A 17,235-nucleotide genomic window follows, 5' to 3' on the forward strand; every position below is an offset into this window, starting at 1 on the left:
CTCTTATGGAATTTAATTGCTATGTTTATGTGGTAATTGTTCTATCATGAGTAGGTTTAATCAATCTCATTATTAATTGGATTAATAAACCTTAATGTTCATTATATTAATCGAGTAATCTTCGTTGGAAACCCTTTAGGAGTTTAAGTTAAGCCTTCTTCTTGTGCAATGTTATTGCATTGATTAACTGGAATGACTCCTAGCCTTGGCATCGTGCATGAGTGTCGGATGTACACAGGCACATCAGTAGGAACACACTGCTCAAACCTGAATTACCGCCGAACTCAATCAAAGTATAAGGGAACGACTATGTGGTTGTACCAACCCTCTAGTAAACAGTTCCTCTGCATGTTGAACATCTGCCTATGTATCCTTGCCCACATGTATATCCTGAGGCAAGGTCTCCATATGACTTCGCTTGCTATCAATCTGTCTAAGCTTAACCTCCAATATAGAAGATCATCGAATCACCACTCGTGGGTAAGAGGATAAGCATATACCCTAGGCTGCTCTAGGACTAGCTCTATGGGGGCTCCACCAGGCCTAGTGCAAGTAATATGCTCAAACATCCACACCTATACTAGCGTGCATGTCATCAAGTTGCATCCTTGTCCAAACACATACTCCCCAAGGTCATAATAGAGATGTGCAAGCATGCTCTAACCCCAAGAGTATACTCTCTTATGTCTCTCCATTGCTCATATGGTGTAGATGAGTCCTCCATGCATATGTGTGTCACTCCCATTAGGGCACACGGCTAATGCAAGGGTCGCAATCATGAGTCGCCTCACTAATGGAACCTCGCCAGTAGGGTGTAGGAGCCAGCTGACCATGATGCGGCCCCTCGTCTCACTACGTATCACTCTCCCCACAGCATATACCTGCTCTCTCTTGTAATCCTCCTTTGTCTGGTCAGATAGACATCTCACGGTCTCTCCTCTAATAGGAAGGCGCAGAATGCGGTATACATCCTCAAGAGTGACCGTCATTTCCCCCATAGATAGTGAGAATGTTGAGGTGTCTATGTACCACCTCTCCATCAGTTTCATCAGCATCACAGCATTGAATCAGATGGTCAGCATGGTCATTGCATCCCACAAGCCCACTGCATGTAGTAAATCCCTCTCTCCTGCTATCAGCCTTGGGATCTGCTCCCGAAGGCTCTGAAAGGTGAGACCGACAGTATGCTCATGGATATATGATAGTGTCCACAAAATGCAAAGCAATATATCATCAGTAATCGATCAATAATCAATCATCATCTAATCAATGCAATCATTCTATCAGTTCTAACATTCATCGTTTGATCCTGTGTCATCATTGGTCACCCTGAACAGAGACCAAGGTGCCCTAAGTGGACCAAGGCACCCTATTGGGACAATGGCACCCAAAGGGGACCATGGTTCCCTAGGAGGACTAGGGCGCCCTAGGACCCCTAGGTGCCCGAAGAGGGGGATCGATCCCGAACTTGGCGATGACATCATCATTCCTAAAAACTATGAAAGAATGAAAAAGTCAAATGGAGTCAATGGAAGGTCAACTCACCTCGTCGAGTGGTCGGTCGACGAGTATGGACTGGCACAGGATCTCCATCCTCGTAGGTCACTCAGGTTGGCGTTGAGGCATGATGGCTTGTACATGGGCTCTTTTGTAATGAATAGTACCAAAGAGTTAGAAAGTGACAAATGAAGGTGTCACTTTCATATTTATGTGTTATGCACTTTTTGACTTTATGTGTTTAAGTTAAAACCCTAATTTATGTACTTTTTCTTCAATCTATCATATCTTGAGCTAGGAAGCTCTGATTCTCACATCGTCGGTGGCATTGGAATCATGAGTTTTCCCTCTCTCTCCACATTAGTTCCATGACATGCTTGGATGAGTAATCAAGTCTTGTTGCGAACTTGCTTCATCAAAATATTTATCACAATTCGTTGTGGAAAACATGATACCCTATTTCACCTCACTAATAACCAAGTCGAAATAGGGGGGCATATAGCTACTCGTGAATTTTATCTCCTTCCTTAGTAATCATTAGGTAATTTTATGATCTAACATGTGGTTTTGTAGTGTGTGGTTCCTAACTGTGTACTGCAGATACCGTTGGGGGCTTCGTTCGATAACTTATGGATATATCCTTTTTCAAATGATGTTTACTTTTTTGTACTTTAGTTGGCATATGCACATAATGTCATATGACCGCTAAAGTGGGGGCTAAATGTAGTGTCGTAAATTGTACACCCTTGCTAGGGTCGTACAATTTCACACTTATGTTAGCACCCACCTTAGTGTGTTTTGCATCTTGCATTTCTCATTCCCCTTTAAGTATTTAATTAAATCTAAGGTCATGTCTCATCACTTTACACATTATAAAGTTGGGCCTTTTACCCTAAGCATGCCCCTTTTCATCTTATTCCTCCAATGAATCATTTAATCATAAACCCTAATTATGTCTCATTTTGACCATTTAGGCCCGATTTCGCATATCAAAACATCTTGAAATCAGATATAACTTTGGGATGCGCTCTAATATCATCATATCTAACGACCACAAAAATTTGGTGAAAAGTTGGTCAGACCGTGGCGGGAATGCACATGGTCTGCGGTTTTTTCCTCGAAATTTCGGGAGCGCAATCCTATGATATAATAATGCTTGACCACAAAATATCAGTGGGAAATTCAAATCCTAAGTTGGCCTAAATATCAAATTAAGATCTAGGGTTTCCTACTTAAGAGCTCTCTTTGTTCATTTGAAGGGGTCTTCTTCTAAGAATCTAAGAACATGTTTTTGGAGTATGAGAGCCTTCTTTGCATCAAAAGAGTATATCTTTGAAGTCTTCAACAAATTTCAACATTCATCCATCAAACATTCATCAAGCATCATTTTATCAATTGGGGGCTTTTGAAGATGTATAAGAACAATAGGAGATCGCTGACTAACGATTGGCTTGTACCTCTCCCTTGGAGTTGGGTATGGTTTCATGTTGTTTTCATGTCTTTGCATAAGGTTCATTTTGATTCACATTCATGCTTTAGATCACTTTGCATTGTGGATTTAGAGCATTTACTTTGTCAATCATAAGCAATTAGAGTTTACTCTTTAGGGTTGCTCTAGGTTGTTTACTTTCATTCTTAGGTTCTTGCACACACACAAGGTTCTTGCACACACATTTTTAGTGCATTATCGAGTATTCGTGGAGGTGGAAATCACCAACACGGGGGTTTGACTAAGGAAAAACCCTATATAGCCACCCCAAACTCTCTTTTTCAGCTTTAGGTACAGGTTCGGGTCCGAGCATCGCTGGAAGTTTCAGGACCGGAAGAGCACATAGGGACAGTTCTAGGTTGCAGATCTTCGCAGAAACCCCAAGGACAGGGGCATGGTTCCCTGGTTCTTCCTAGGAAAGTGGTGTGGCACCATGGTCATGCCCTCTATCAGTAGGACTTGGCAGAACAACACTTTGTAGGTCTCAGAATCCCTCATGTCAGTTTCAACTCCAAAACTGTAAAATCAAGACAGTGGCGTGGCACCCTGGTCCCAGACATTTCTGCTCAGATTTAAGACATAGGTACACCTCTTATTTTTCCTTCTAATCTATACTTTTCAACAATGTATCATTTGTTCTTTCATCTGCATTCTCATATTAGGGTGTGCTTGCTTACTTGCTTTCTAGGTTAGATTGCATTGTGCATCATTCATCTCTCTCATTTACAACAAAGGAATAGAAAACCTAAGAGGTAATCCATGGCTCTCTCTTTCTCATAAGAAGTAGTCGACGTGCGTTACCTCCCTAGGCTCTTTCGGATTCCATGAGTGTGTATGAGAGTGGGATTAGGGTTCCATACTTAGTCTCACTTTTTCCCCTACACAGGTACTAATTTACAAATCAAGATCTCTCATAATTAGAGAAAGGGAGGAAACCTTGTGAGAAAAAAAAAATCCCCTCTAAAAGAGAGAAATAGAAGGATGAAACCTTCTACAAAGATGTTCATGTTAAGATGAACTCTTGAAGCATGTCAAGAAATGTAACTTTGCCAAAAGATGAACTAGTATATGCTAAAATCAATGAACCTCCAAAGATGTAGATCAAGAGATACAACTATAATCAAACCATAAAAATTACAAATAATGAGTGTCATGAAGTACACTACTCAAAAGTGCTCAGTGTTCAACATGGATGATCAAAGAACACAAATGACAAAGCACAAGTGTCATGTAGTACACTAATTAGAAGTTCTTGGTGTTCATGAATCTCATAGAAAATGATCCACTGAAATAATCCCCCATTTGAGAGATACAAAAGAGTAGGTCTATTTGACCCCCCTCCAAATGTGAGAAGTCCATAAGGCTCCATGAGGTTCTCCAACTACTCCACTAAAAATAGAAAGTTTTAGCAATGCAAATGTCATGATTCCCCCCTTAATGTTGATGAGGAAGTGTAATGACAAAAAACCAACTGAAAATCAATTATGTGAACTTTATATTAGTGCATTTATAGAATTATATGTTGTGGAATGATTTCTTACATGTTTTATTTCAAGAGGTGGATAATGAATACCTATATCAATTTGTCTTTCAAACCTCAAAAAGTTGACAAAAATAGCAAATAAAACCCCCATGATGCAAAACATAGACCCACTAAAAGTATACAGTAATATGGCACTTTATTTTAGTGTATTTGCAAAATAGAAACAATGTACAATGCCTTAAAAGAGACATAATTAGAATCTGATACTAAGGAATATTGTTATGTAAAATAAGCATCACCACTGCATAGAGCTCAAAAAATCATGTAGGTTCAAAAAAACAACACCCAAAATGTGCCTGTATGAGACCAAACAAACCTCTCAATGTTCCAAAAATTTGAATTGTGCATGGTGTCCTCTAAGAAATGGAAAATTGTTAAAAATGTGTATATCAATATACAAACTAAACTATACCACTGGATAGAGCATGAAAACATACTCTCAAAAAAAATCACTCAAAAAGGCCTCCATATGATTAAAAAACAACCTCTTGAAGTTGAGGTAAAAAAAAAAACAACTCAACAAAGAGGGAGTGCAAACTTGAGGAAAAATAATGATGTGAGCATGCTAGTTGGGCATATGGATGGACAATTGTGCTAGGTTATTAGGCCTACAAACAACTAATTATGTAGGATGACTGTGTAGGATGATTAGGTGTACGGACAACTAATTATGTAGGATGATTAGGCATACTGATAGCTAATTGTGTAGGTTGAATGGGTATACAATCAACTTACTAGAATGGCTGACTTAGACATATTGTTGTTGACATCATTAGTACAATTATTGACATCAACAAAAGTGGATCAAAGGCAAAAAAATTATTGATGGAATATTCTATATGTCGAACAAAATATCTAGTTGTCGATTTTTAGGCAGCCAAAAAATAAAAAAGAAATGGAATATTTTATTTTGGGAAAATATTATTCTAAACAGTGGCAAGGGGATTGTATGTTGTGCAATCTAACATCACGCCTAGACAAAGTGACATCACGACTACATAGGCATACCTGCAAAAAACAAAAAACAAAAAAACTTTCCAACAAAAAACATTAAACGCCTGTAAGAAAAAAAATTATGTCATTGAGACAACCTCAATGCTATTGCAAGATGACAGTATGGTCACCATATGTCACCCCTCATTGGATGCTCCCAAAAACCTTAAAAAATGCATAGTCGTCAAAATATAAAGTGTTATATGTCAAAATTTGCCTGTAGAACCTCTAGAGTGCAACCATGGCATTCATTTCACTCCAAGATGTAAATTTTCATGTTAATATTTTGACATATAAGTGTACTGTAATCAAATTTTCATCTTAAGATTATAGCTTGTTGGATTAGAAACCTAATAATGAGTCAAATTTAGGTGTAGGTCATGTGAATTTTTACAATGATATTTTTGGGCCTTGTTTGAGGCCATGATAATACATTTTGGTGGTATTTTGGCCTTGCATATACAACCTTGTAGAACTAGCCTTAAATATCATAGAACATTATTGGGTTTCTAATCCAACAAGCCATGCAACAAATGGATTGTATCTTAGAATCTCAAGCATCCTTTTCTCTATGAGAAGAGACAAAAAACTGAAGCTAATAAAAATCCAATTGTTGATGGCAAAAATCTCTATCAAAGTTTGAGAATTAATTGGAAAACCCCTCCTGTTAGGTAGAAGTTATGTTATCAAGAGAGATTTTACAATGTCAATAAGATTGTCTATTAGAGCTAGAATGAAGAAAAATATTTCTATTAGAGATTGGGATGAGACCAAGATTCAAAAAATTTAAAAACATAGGAAGGAAATGGCCTCAAGGACAAGGATATTTTGCACTATACCCACTAAAGAGAAGTGGGAAACCTTATGGACAAAGAAAAATCAGACCCCTACATCTATAGAAGAAGAACAAAAAGAGATATAAAGCAGTGGTATATCTATAGAAGAGATACCAGTTATTCATATTCAACAAGGTAAGGTTGCCAAGCCACAACCCCCCTATGTTCAATAGTAAGCACCAACATCACCCCTACCTACTCAACAACTTGGGACAACTAAGAGTAGCATGGATTAATTTCATCAAATACAATAGGAAAATCTAAGACAACAATTGGAGCTCTTTTAATAACAAATTTGGCAAGCTTTACAATTTCAAGTAGCTCAATTTCTCTATGAATAACAAGTATGACCAAGAATATAAATTACTAATAGAAAGACGAGATGCCATATTAGTCCACCTAGTCAAGCCTTAGCCCAACTATGCTTACCATGACAACAACTATCAAATACTTAGCCAAAGGAATTTAAGACTTGGAGCTTAGGTGCATAGTCCTCTACCACCTAGCAAGTCCATATTATTAACAAATATCTCATGAATAGTCAATAACTTGAGCCATGATAATCTTAAAAAGAGCAAGGTGAATAAAGGTGAGAAGATAAAGTTAATTACACAAACTCAAGTAAGAAGGAGAAGAAAACAAAAGAAAAGGCACAAACTCAACATCAACCTGCATTGTTGTTATCCCCCTGGATCCTGCTAGTGTGGCCTCCTTTGGCCTTGAGGTTTTTATTCTTGTTGATCTAGTTTTGTAGCAACAGTCTGCTCTTGGTGATTTGTAGCAACTATCTACTCTAGGTGTTGTTCTACAGCAATAATCTTCTCTAAGTGCTAAAAGACTGAAGGGAATTCCCCACGTGATCCCACTTGAAATGATGTTCCTCATAATAGTATTGTCTGGACTGTTGTTTGTCGTAAGAGAAAAAGTAAGTCTCCCCCCCTCAAACTCTTTCAAGTTGAGTTGTGGTGCAGTCACAGTTAGGAGGGTCCTGAAGGAGAACAATTTGGACCATGCAGCAAGAGTAAACACAACATAAGCAACACAAGGTGATAGAAGCAATGCAGAATAGACTAAATTATATCATGAAAATTATTTACAATCTACCGGCAACATGCAGGCTACAAGATTCGGCTCACTGGCCTGAGTACATACATGCTCAAATACAATATCGGTCAACTTCGGACCTCTTAATCTCAAGATAGATCTTCTATGTTCTATGAACTAATTTATACAAGCTTAATTATATTGATTTATAAGATCAAGAGGGATCTGCGTCATCCCAAGATGAACAAATGCTGATGAACAAGATGAAACGTGTAAAACCACCAAGTCGGCCTCCACCAAAGAGAATCCTATGGAAAATACAAAGGATGAAGTGTGGAACAAAGGGAAAGGTTGACCACATGCCAAGGAATGTTGGAAACAATGAATTGAAGCTCCACAAGCTACGAGAATGATCTGCAAGATTCGCTAATAGTAAAATAGGTCCAAGCGGTTCCAGTGTTCTAGGCCAGAAAAATGACTCAGATTATGAAAGCGATAACTTTCCGAAAATAGATCCAAATGTCTCGCAGACTTAGGATAAGGTAGATGTACATGTCCACAAACAAAATATAGCTTTGCAAGATCCAATGAGCAAATGCAAGAAAATTCAGAAAGAAATGTTGAAACTGCAAAACAGGAAACAAACTGAAAAGAATATTTTTGGTTGATGCAAGATTTTCAAGAACCAGGGATGCTCCTGCATCGGACATATGTGGTTGTTGAAAAAAAGTGAGTCCCTTTCTTTGTTGGGATCAAAGGAAAACCAAGTCCGTCTACCTCTGCTTGATAAATCCAAGATGAATCTTCAACTGGTTTGTTCTTCCACTTCACAAGATATTCTCTATATTGGTTGCTCCAGGTGCTTCGCCCAATCCTACTGTACAAAATGTCCTCAATCTGATCTGGTTCCTTTTGGGGCATCCGCTTTTCCATGTTTGCAACATTGTCTTTACTGAATTTTGACTCATGGTACTTATGTACATCTGCAATGTTGAATATAGGTGAAATACGACAACTATCCGGTAATTCCACTTCATATGCATTTTCGGAACTGAATTTCCTCAAGATCTTACAAGGTCCAAACTTTCTCATCTGCAACTTGGTACAGGTTCCAACTGGGAATCTTTATTTGTCAAATATATCATCACTTCAAATTCCTTATATCGCCTCTTCGCATCTGCCTTCTCCTTATATTTGTTGTTTTTATACTACAAATGTTGTTTGACCTGAGTATGCATTGTCTTCATATGATTTGTAAATTCTTTTGCTTCTGCAATTCTCTTATATTGATTAATGATGTCTCTTAATTTTGATATACCTCTAGGGTGTACTCTAGTAACAATCTCAAAAGGTGTTCTTTCAATACTCCTGTTTACTGAATTATTGTACGCAAACTCTGCTTGTGCAATAATCAAATCCCAACTTTTGGTCTTCTCTCCAACTAAGCATCTCAAAAAAAATCTCAAACTCCTATTCACTACCTATGTCTGCCCATCAATATGTGGTTGAAAAGTAAACTAAATTTCAAACCTATCATCATCTTCTTCTAAAGTGTCCTCCAAAAATATCCAACAAACTTAGTATCTCTGTCTAAAACTATGCTCTTAGGTAATCCATGCAATCTCACCACCTCCTTGAAAAATAAGTCTGCAACATTCGCTACATCTGATGTCTTCTTACACGGTATTAAATGTTCCATCTTGGATAATCTATCCACCACCACAAAAATAGAATCATTTCCTTTGTATGTCTTAGGCAATCCAAGTATGAAAAAAATGCTTATATTCTCTCAAGGTCTCTCTGGAACTGTCAAAGGCTTATACAATCCCACATTCTAACTACCACCTTTTGCAAGTTGACAAATCCTACAGCTCTGAACAAATTTCCAGACATCCTTATGAATCTAGGGCCAAAAATAATTCTCACTTATCAATGTCATTGTCTTATCAACTCCAAATAGTCCGACTAATCCTCCACTGTGCTTCTCCTTTATCAGATTTTCCCTCATAGAACTCCTAGGTATACACAACTGAACTCCTCTAAACAACATCTCATCTTGAATGAAATAGTCCAACCACTTACTTATGTCTACCATAACCGGTTCTTTACATGCTTTCCAAGGTTCTGCAAAATCCGGGTCTTCATCATAGAAGCTCTTCAATTCCTCAAATCCTAACACTGTCACTCTCATCTTTGTCAACAAGTTCCTCCTTCTACTCAATGCATCAGCAACTTTGTTTGACTTCCCACTTTTGTGTTTCAACACAAAGGTGTAACTCTACAAGAACTCTGCCCATCTCATATGTCTCTGATTTAGCTTACTCTGACTGTTCAAATACTGCAAAGGTTGATGATCAGTATATAACACCAAATCCTTAAGCAACAAATAATGTCTCCACTTCTTCAATGCTTGAACTATGGCATAAAACTTATGAGTATACACATTATATCTCCTCCTTACATCATTTAAATTCTCACTAAAATATGCTATTGGTATTCCTTTTTGACTTAACACTACTCCAATTGCATTCCCACTTGCATCACAATCCACTTGAAATACTTTGCTAAAATCTGGTAAAGCTAATATGGGCTGCTCAATCACCTTCTGCTTCAACAATTCAAAACTGCTATTTTCTCTAGTTGTCCACTTGAAATCCTTCATATCTCCTCTCATAGCTTCTGTCATATGGCTACAAACTAAACTGAAATTTTTGATAAACTTTCAATAGAAACTAGCCAATCCATGAAATGATCTAACCTCCCCAATGCTTTCCAGTGTAGGCCATTCAACAGTTACTCTTACCTTCTTAGGGGCAATCTTCAATCCATCTGCAAATATCACAAATCTCAAATAGACTAACTCTTCCTTCATGAAACTGCACTTAAGATTTATCAGCAACTTCTCTTCTCTCAACCTCTACAAAACTTGTCTCAAATGCAACAAATGTTCTTCCTTTCTCTTACTAAAAATCAAAATGTCATCCAAATAAACAATAAAAAAATTACTCAAAAATTTCTTCAATACCTCATTCATCAACCCCATGAAAGTACTCAATGCATTAGTCAATCCAACAGGCATCACCAACCATTCATACAATCCTTCATTTTTCTTGAATGTTATCTTCCACTCATCTCCTTCTCTAATTCTGATCTACTGGTATCCACTATTCAAGTCTATCTTTGTGTAGTATTTGGCTCCACTCAAACAATCCATTATGTCATCCATCCTAGCCAAGGGAAATCGGTACTTCACTGTGATCTTGTTTATTGATCTAGAGTCGGTGCACATCCTCCATTGTCTATTCTTGTTAGGTGCTAACACTACTGGAACTGCACAAGGACTCAAAAATTCTCTAATTAAACCCTTCCTCAACAAATCCTACACTTTTTAATGCATCTCCTCATTATTTTCTGATGTCATCTAGTGTGCTTCTTTATTAGGCAAACTAGCTTTGAGAATCAATTCCATGCAATGACTAATACTTCTCACAGGCGATAATCCATCAGGTACATTATCTAAAATGATGTCTTCATATTTTGTCAGCAACTCCTTTATCTCCTCCAATTTTTCTTCTTCATGCTCTGGATCTTAAGTCTTCTTAGGAACTATAGAAAAACATACATTCTCATGTCTCATCCCATCCAAGAATTTCCTTCCATCCACAAAAAAAATTCTAGCACTTGTACAAACTTCACTCTTCAAATGCTCCTCCAAGGGAAACAGGGTCTACTTCATCCCATTTGCAATAATAGTGTATATGTTCTTCCTCCCATCATGTATTGTCTGTCTATCAAACTGACAAGGTCTACCCAACAAGATATGACATATATCCATAGGCATAATATCACACAAAACTTCATCATGATAAGAACCAATCTTCAATTTCACTAAACATTTCTCACTTACTAATATCTTATGATCATCTTGAATCCATGCTATCTGATAAGACGTAGGGTGTTTCAATCTTTCCAAATTCAACTTATTCACCATCTCTTTTGAGACAAAATTATTTGAACTACCACCATCAATTATAAATTTACAACACTTACCAGATACCTTACATTTAGTCTTGAACAAATTCCTCCTCTGCAAGGGTTCCTCGTCATCTCGGGTATGACACAAAGCTCTCCTCATCACCAACAATTCCCCATCTTCTAGTTTATTAGTTGATCCGGTATGGTCTTCTTCCACCAATGTTTTCCTTCCAGTGTTCTCGGCCTTCTTACAATCAAAATCTTGATGCCCTTCTCCTCTAAACTTAAAGCAGGTTCCTCTAAACATTCTTTTGTCTTATCTTATGTCATCTTTTCCATAACCCTCATTCTAGTATCCATCAGGTTCTCTCCTCCGAGAGAAATTTTTGTCATCCCTTCGGTACGAACTACCATCTTTTTTTACTTCCTTATCCTTGTTTCGATCTACACACATTCCTCTTCATCTGGAATAACCTCTTCCTCCTTGAAATCTTCCTCCAAGAAACCTTCCACCTCTACCTCTTTGTCTTTTCTCGTGTCTTTTTTTCAGCTTCTCCTCTGCTTTTAGGGCATATTGATAGGCTTCTTCAACACTCTACAACTTGATTAAACTGAGTTCATCTTGTATAGACATCTGCAACCCATTCAAATATCTCACAACTTGTTCAATCTCATCATCAGTATGTCCTAATCTAATATTCAAATTGTAGAATGCATCGATATACTCCTTCACACTAGATTCCTTCTGCTTTAGGTTCTACAACTTCCGAAACAAATTCACTTGATAATCAGCTAGCATAAACTTTGATTTCAACTTGTTAACCATCTGCTCTCATAATTTGATCTTCTCTTTACCTCTTCTCTATCTATCAACCTGCAAATTTTCCCATCGAAGTGATGCATGACCTTTCAACTTAGTGGTACCTTCAAAATCAAAATACTTTTTCATTTCCATGATCCAATCCAAAAATTCATCTGAATCCAACTTGCCATCATAATCCGATGGGGTAAAATGTGGTATGGTATTCGCTCTAGACAATGCTCATATAAACCTTTCTTCATTTGGATCATTCGTCAGTGGGTTTGCTACTTGTTCTTCTAGCACTTCTTCTTCGTCTTCGCTCACATTTTTAGCATGTTGACCTCTTCTCTGGGTTGTTTCAACAGCTTCTAACCGGGCGGCAATTCCTCTCAACATTTCCATCACAATAGGGTCTGCATTTCCACGCGTTCCACCATTTCTATTTCCTCTTCGTGCCATCTTCATGCCAATTCTTTGCAGTTGTAGGTCGGATCCTCAATCCACCACCCTACAACAAAATCTTACAGGACAACGCAATCTCTGGAATGAAATCTCGCTATGATACCACTTTGTGCAGTCACAATTAGGAGGGTCCTCAAGGAGAATAATATGGACCGTGTAGCAAGAGTAAACACAACATAAGCAACACAAGGTGATGGAAGCAATGCAGAATAGACTGAATTATATCATGAAAATCATTTACAATCTGTCGGCAACATGTGGGCTACAAGATTCGGCTCACTGGCCTGAGTACATATATGCTCAAATACAATATCGGTCAACTCTGGACCTCTTAATCTCAAGTTAGATCTTCTATGTTCTATGAACTGATTTCTACAAGCTTAATTACATTGATTTATATGATCAAGAGGGATCCATGTTGGCCCAAGATGAACAAATACCGATGAACAAGATGAAATGTGTAAAACCACCAGGTCAACCTCCACCAAAGAGAATCCTCTAGAAAATCCAAAGAATAAAGTGAGGACCAAAGGGAAAGGTTGGCCACACACCAAAGAACGTTGGAAACAATGAGATTAAGCTCCACAAACTACAGGAATGATCTGCAAGATTCGCCAACAGCAAAATAGGTCCAAGTGGTTTCGGTGTTCTAGGCCAGAAAACTAACTCAGATTCTAAGAGCGATAACTTGCTGGAAATAGATCCAAATGTCTTGCAGACTTAGGAAAAGGTAGATGAACATGTCCACAAACAAAATCCAGCTGCGCAAGATCCGGTGAAAAAATGTTGAAAGAAATGTTGAAACTATAAAACACGAAACAAATTGAAAAGAAATGTTTTTGGTTGACACAAGATTGCCAAGAACCAGGGATGCTCCTACATCAAGTTGTGAGTGATTCTTCCCACTCTTGAGTTGGGATCCTAGTTGTATGCTTTTGTGTTGTTGTTGGTTCGATAGGCTTTCTAATGGTGATCTTCTAACCTATTTTTAATGGCATGTTCGACTTGAGCTTGTATAGGACCAACACCCTTGTTTTGTTGCCTTTTATTGTATGCCACCTACAGGGTATTTGTATACAAGGTCAGCACCCTTGTTTTGCTACTTTTAATAATTAAATATATCAACCTTCACTTGTAACATCTGCAAGGAAGTTGTAAATACTTATTGTTGGGATTTTTAATTAAAATTGAGGTTGGAATACTAATTCACAACTCAGGGATTTTCATCCACACTAAGCAAACCTTCATGGTTTAGAAGCTACATTTAATTATCAACCCAAGGACATGAACTTGAAATGACTTTGTACTATATATGCACTATGGAAGCCTTCTAAGTTGTTTCATCAGTTGTGCATAGCAAATAAACTCAAAACAATAAACTGGATTAAAAAGATAACAATGTTGAAATAAAACTAACTGCACAACAGTGGCTGCAAGCATACTAGTTATATGCAACAGCAGTGGCTACAGGAAGACTGTTCTAAAACTAATGAAATTAAATATGATAAAACAAAACCTATCTTAAACAACTAATCACTAACAATAAATCATAATGAGAAACAATTTAAACTACTGCAAAAATAAATTACAATGGAGTCACAGTTCCTCAAGTGGCCCTTGCTTGAGTTGCTACAATATGAGTCATTAGAATTCAACATCTATTTTACCAGCTTCATTGCTCAAATAATCTTCTTGTTGAAGATAAAATATTACATGGGTATATATATAGACTTGTCGATTGAACATAGACACCATTAATAAGACTCAACACTAACTGGATACTCTCTCTACACTACTCACAACTCAACAAGATCTCAAATTTATACATGAGGCTTGAGAGTTGGATTAATTATAAACTCAACAACTTATTACAAATGTAATTTCTCCCATGACACAAGGAGATGAATTATTCTACTCATGATTGATAATAAAGACTAAACTAACAAGAGTTGAGAGAGTTCTAATCATCTTCAAACACTTACAACTATAAAATATAGTCATGGTTGAACATGTGGACAAAACATGTTATAATTATTTATGAATCGCTAAATATTGTTTCCACAAGTTTCTCCAATGTTCATTCACTTAAATAACTCCAAATACATGAACTCGTCAAGAGGTAGAAGAGTCCAAGTTGAATTAGAACTCAATCTTTAACTACTGCCTAGAAATCTACTAGTTTATTTCAGTCAACTTCTAGTGAATGGTTCTCCTTAACTATTGAGAATCAGCTCAAGCACTTTGGTAAGCTTCTAATCTCCTTTTAAACTTTCCAAATCATTTTGAAGATCTAAATTTTGTTAAGAAATGAGTGAGATATGCCTATTTTACTGAAACAATCTTTTTTAACTTTTTCAGCACTTCCAATCAACAGCTACATCTATCAATTACCAACTTGTTCCTCCTCCTTTCTAGCTATATGAATTACTCAAACCACTAAAAAACATGCTAATCCTTCCAAAATACTTTACATTCAACAACCACCATTCATTCTAATATTTTACCATTATTTAGCATCAACTAACTCAACATACAAATGCATATCAAACACCATTAATCTTGGTTAATGCTTCATAAAACCATGGTAATGTTTGGAAATGATTTGGAAGGACATTATAAACATGAGGTAAAGTGTCATAAAACATGGAGTAATAGGGTAAATTTATAGGCTTATCACTTATTGCGCACTTTTTCCTCTTATTACTATAATTACTAGTTTTGTTTCAACCCTGTTAATTATTCCCAATACCATTGTATTTAATGCTATCAGATTTTCACAATCCATATTATAATTCTTTTAGAGCTTCTAGATTAGATTGTATTGGCACACAATTGAATCCAAAAGCTCTAAAAGAACCATTGTATTTGTTTCTAGTTTGTTTGGAAGTGGATATACATATATGTATATATGTATGTGTGTGTGTGTATACATATACATGTATATGTGTGTATATATATATATATATATATATATATATATATATATATATATATATATATATATATATATATATATATATATAATGTTTGTGTGTGTGTGTGGGCACACACACACACACACACACACACACACACACACACATAACCAACATATACACCACATAACATCACCCACTTAATGCCTTGGTATGCTAGGGTCTCACATATTCACCCAATACAAATATACACCACATACATGTTGCAGATATGGAGCAATGTGTTGTCATCGATGTCAACCCATGATATACTTATATGTTAACCAATGATAACCCATGATATGACTAAGGGGGAGAGTAGTGTTGTTATAGTGTTTGCATGTTGTCATTGATAGCAATCTATAATGGTACAAAGTTATACCTCATCTTTTGGTGTTCCAGGTTCAACATGCCTCTAATGAGTCAATATTTTGATGAGTTATGTATCAAAGATAGTCAATTTTGATATCTAAGTAAGACATGGTTGTGGGTACTCATGTCTAAAGTAATTTACAATGATTCATTGTCGGTTTGGTATATCTCACATAGTGGTGAGTTACAGAAGAATTGTCTCATGGTGTATCCTCTAAGGTAGAGACACGATAATCTGGTCTGCAATCTTCCACATAACAGGATATTGTCTTGCAGTTTAAAAGTTGTGTGTGTAGAGCTAAAAATATTATATTCAAAGTTTCATGTCCCAACTTCTTGCACAATAAAAGTTAGAGATGACATTGTATCAGACTATACTAAGGCAAAGCAAACGGTCTTTGAGGACAAGCTAGAATACTCCACATTCCACCATATTGAACGACACAGTCAGACGGTTTTGAGGACATGATTAGAGTTTTTAAGTATGTTCAATTCAAGTTTTAGATTATTTAGTGTACCACAACTTCAATTTCAAAGTGTCAAATTGATATGATTCAATTGGTATGCTTTGTCTTCACCTGTACAAGTGATTATGTACTTACAAAAGGATGTGCATTTCAACTTTATAAACTTATGTGGACCCTACACATATCTCATAAGTGCTCAAGGTTTGAAGTGCATAGAGTTTCTCCATGATTCCAATACTACAAGCAGTTTAGTGTTGATTATCTTGTGTGACTAATGATTAGCTAGCCAACAAGGCATTGTTTTTCATACGTGTGCCATATTTCTTGGTGTTTGCACCACTTTAAGAGATTGCATTAAGACGTTTTTGGGCTCGATTGAACCTTGTTTAGAATCGCAACATGTTATCTTTTTTGGCATATGTGATTCGTGATCAACTAGTAAAGCACTACACGTTTAATTTACAATTGACCCAATTGATATTTTGGAAACTTGAGGAGTGTATATCATATGGTTGATTGGTAAAATCAATATATGTCTCATCCACATGTTACCTTGAAGTTAACCTAGTTGATGTTATGAAGATTGTAGAGGATGTATATATAGAAGATCAAGCTTGGTTGTGTGTGTGTTTGTGTGTTGATGATAAGATGGTGTGAATATTGAAGGCGGTGAGTTGAAAGTAGCTAATGATGCAGAGCAAAAATATTGTTGACTGGCCAATGGAATAGAGCCATCAAGATCAGTCATTCTTTTGTACTAAAAATTGTATTTCAAGGAGTTGTTGCTACCTTGGTTTGGTG

This window comes from Cryptomeria japonica, chromosome 6 (assembly GCF_030272615.1).
Source record: "Cryptomeria japonica chromosome 6, Sugi_1.0, whole genome shotgun sequence".
In the NCBI taxonomy this organism is placed as follows: Eukaryota; Viridiplantae; Streptophyta; class Pinopsida; order Cupressales; family Cupressaceae; genus Cryptomeria; species Cryptomeria japonica.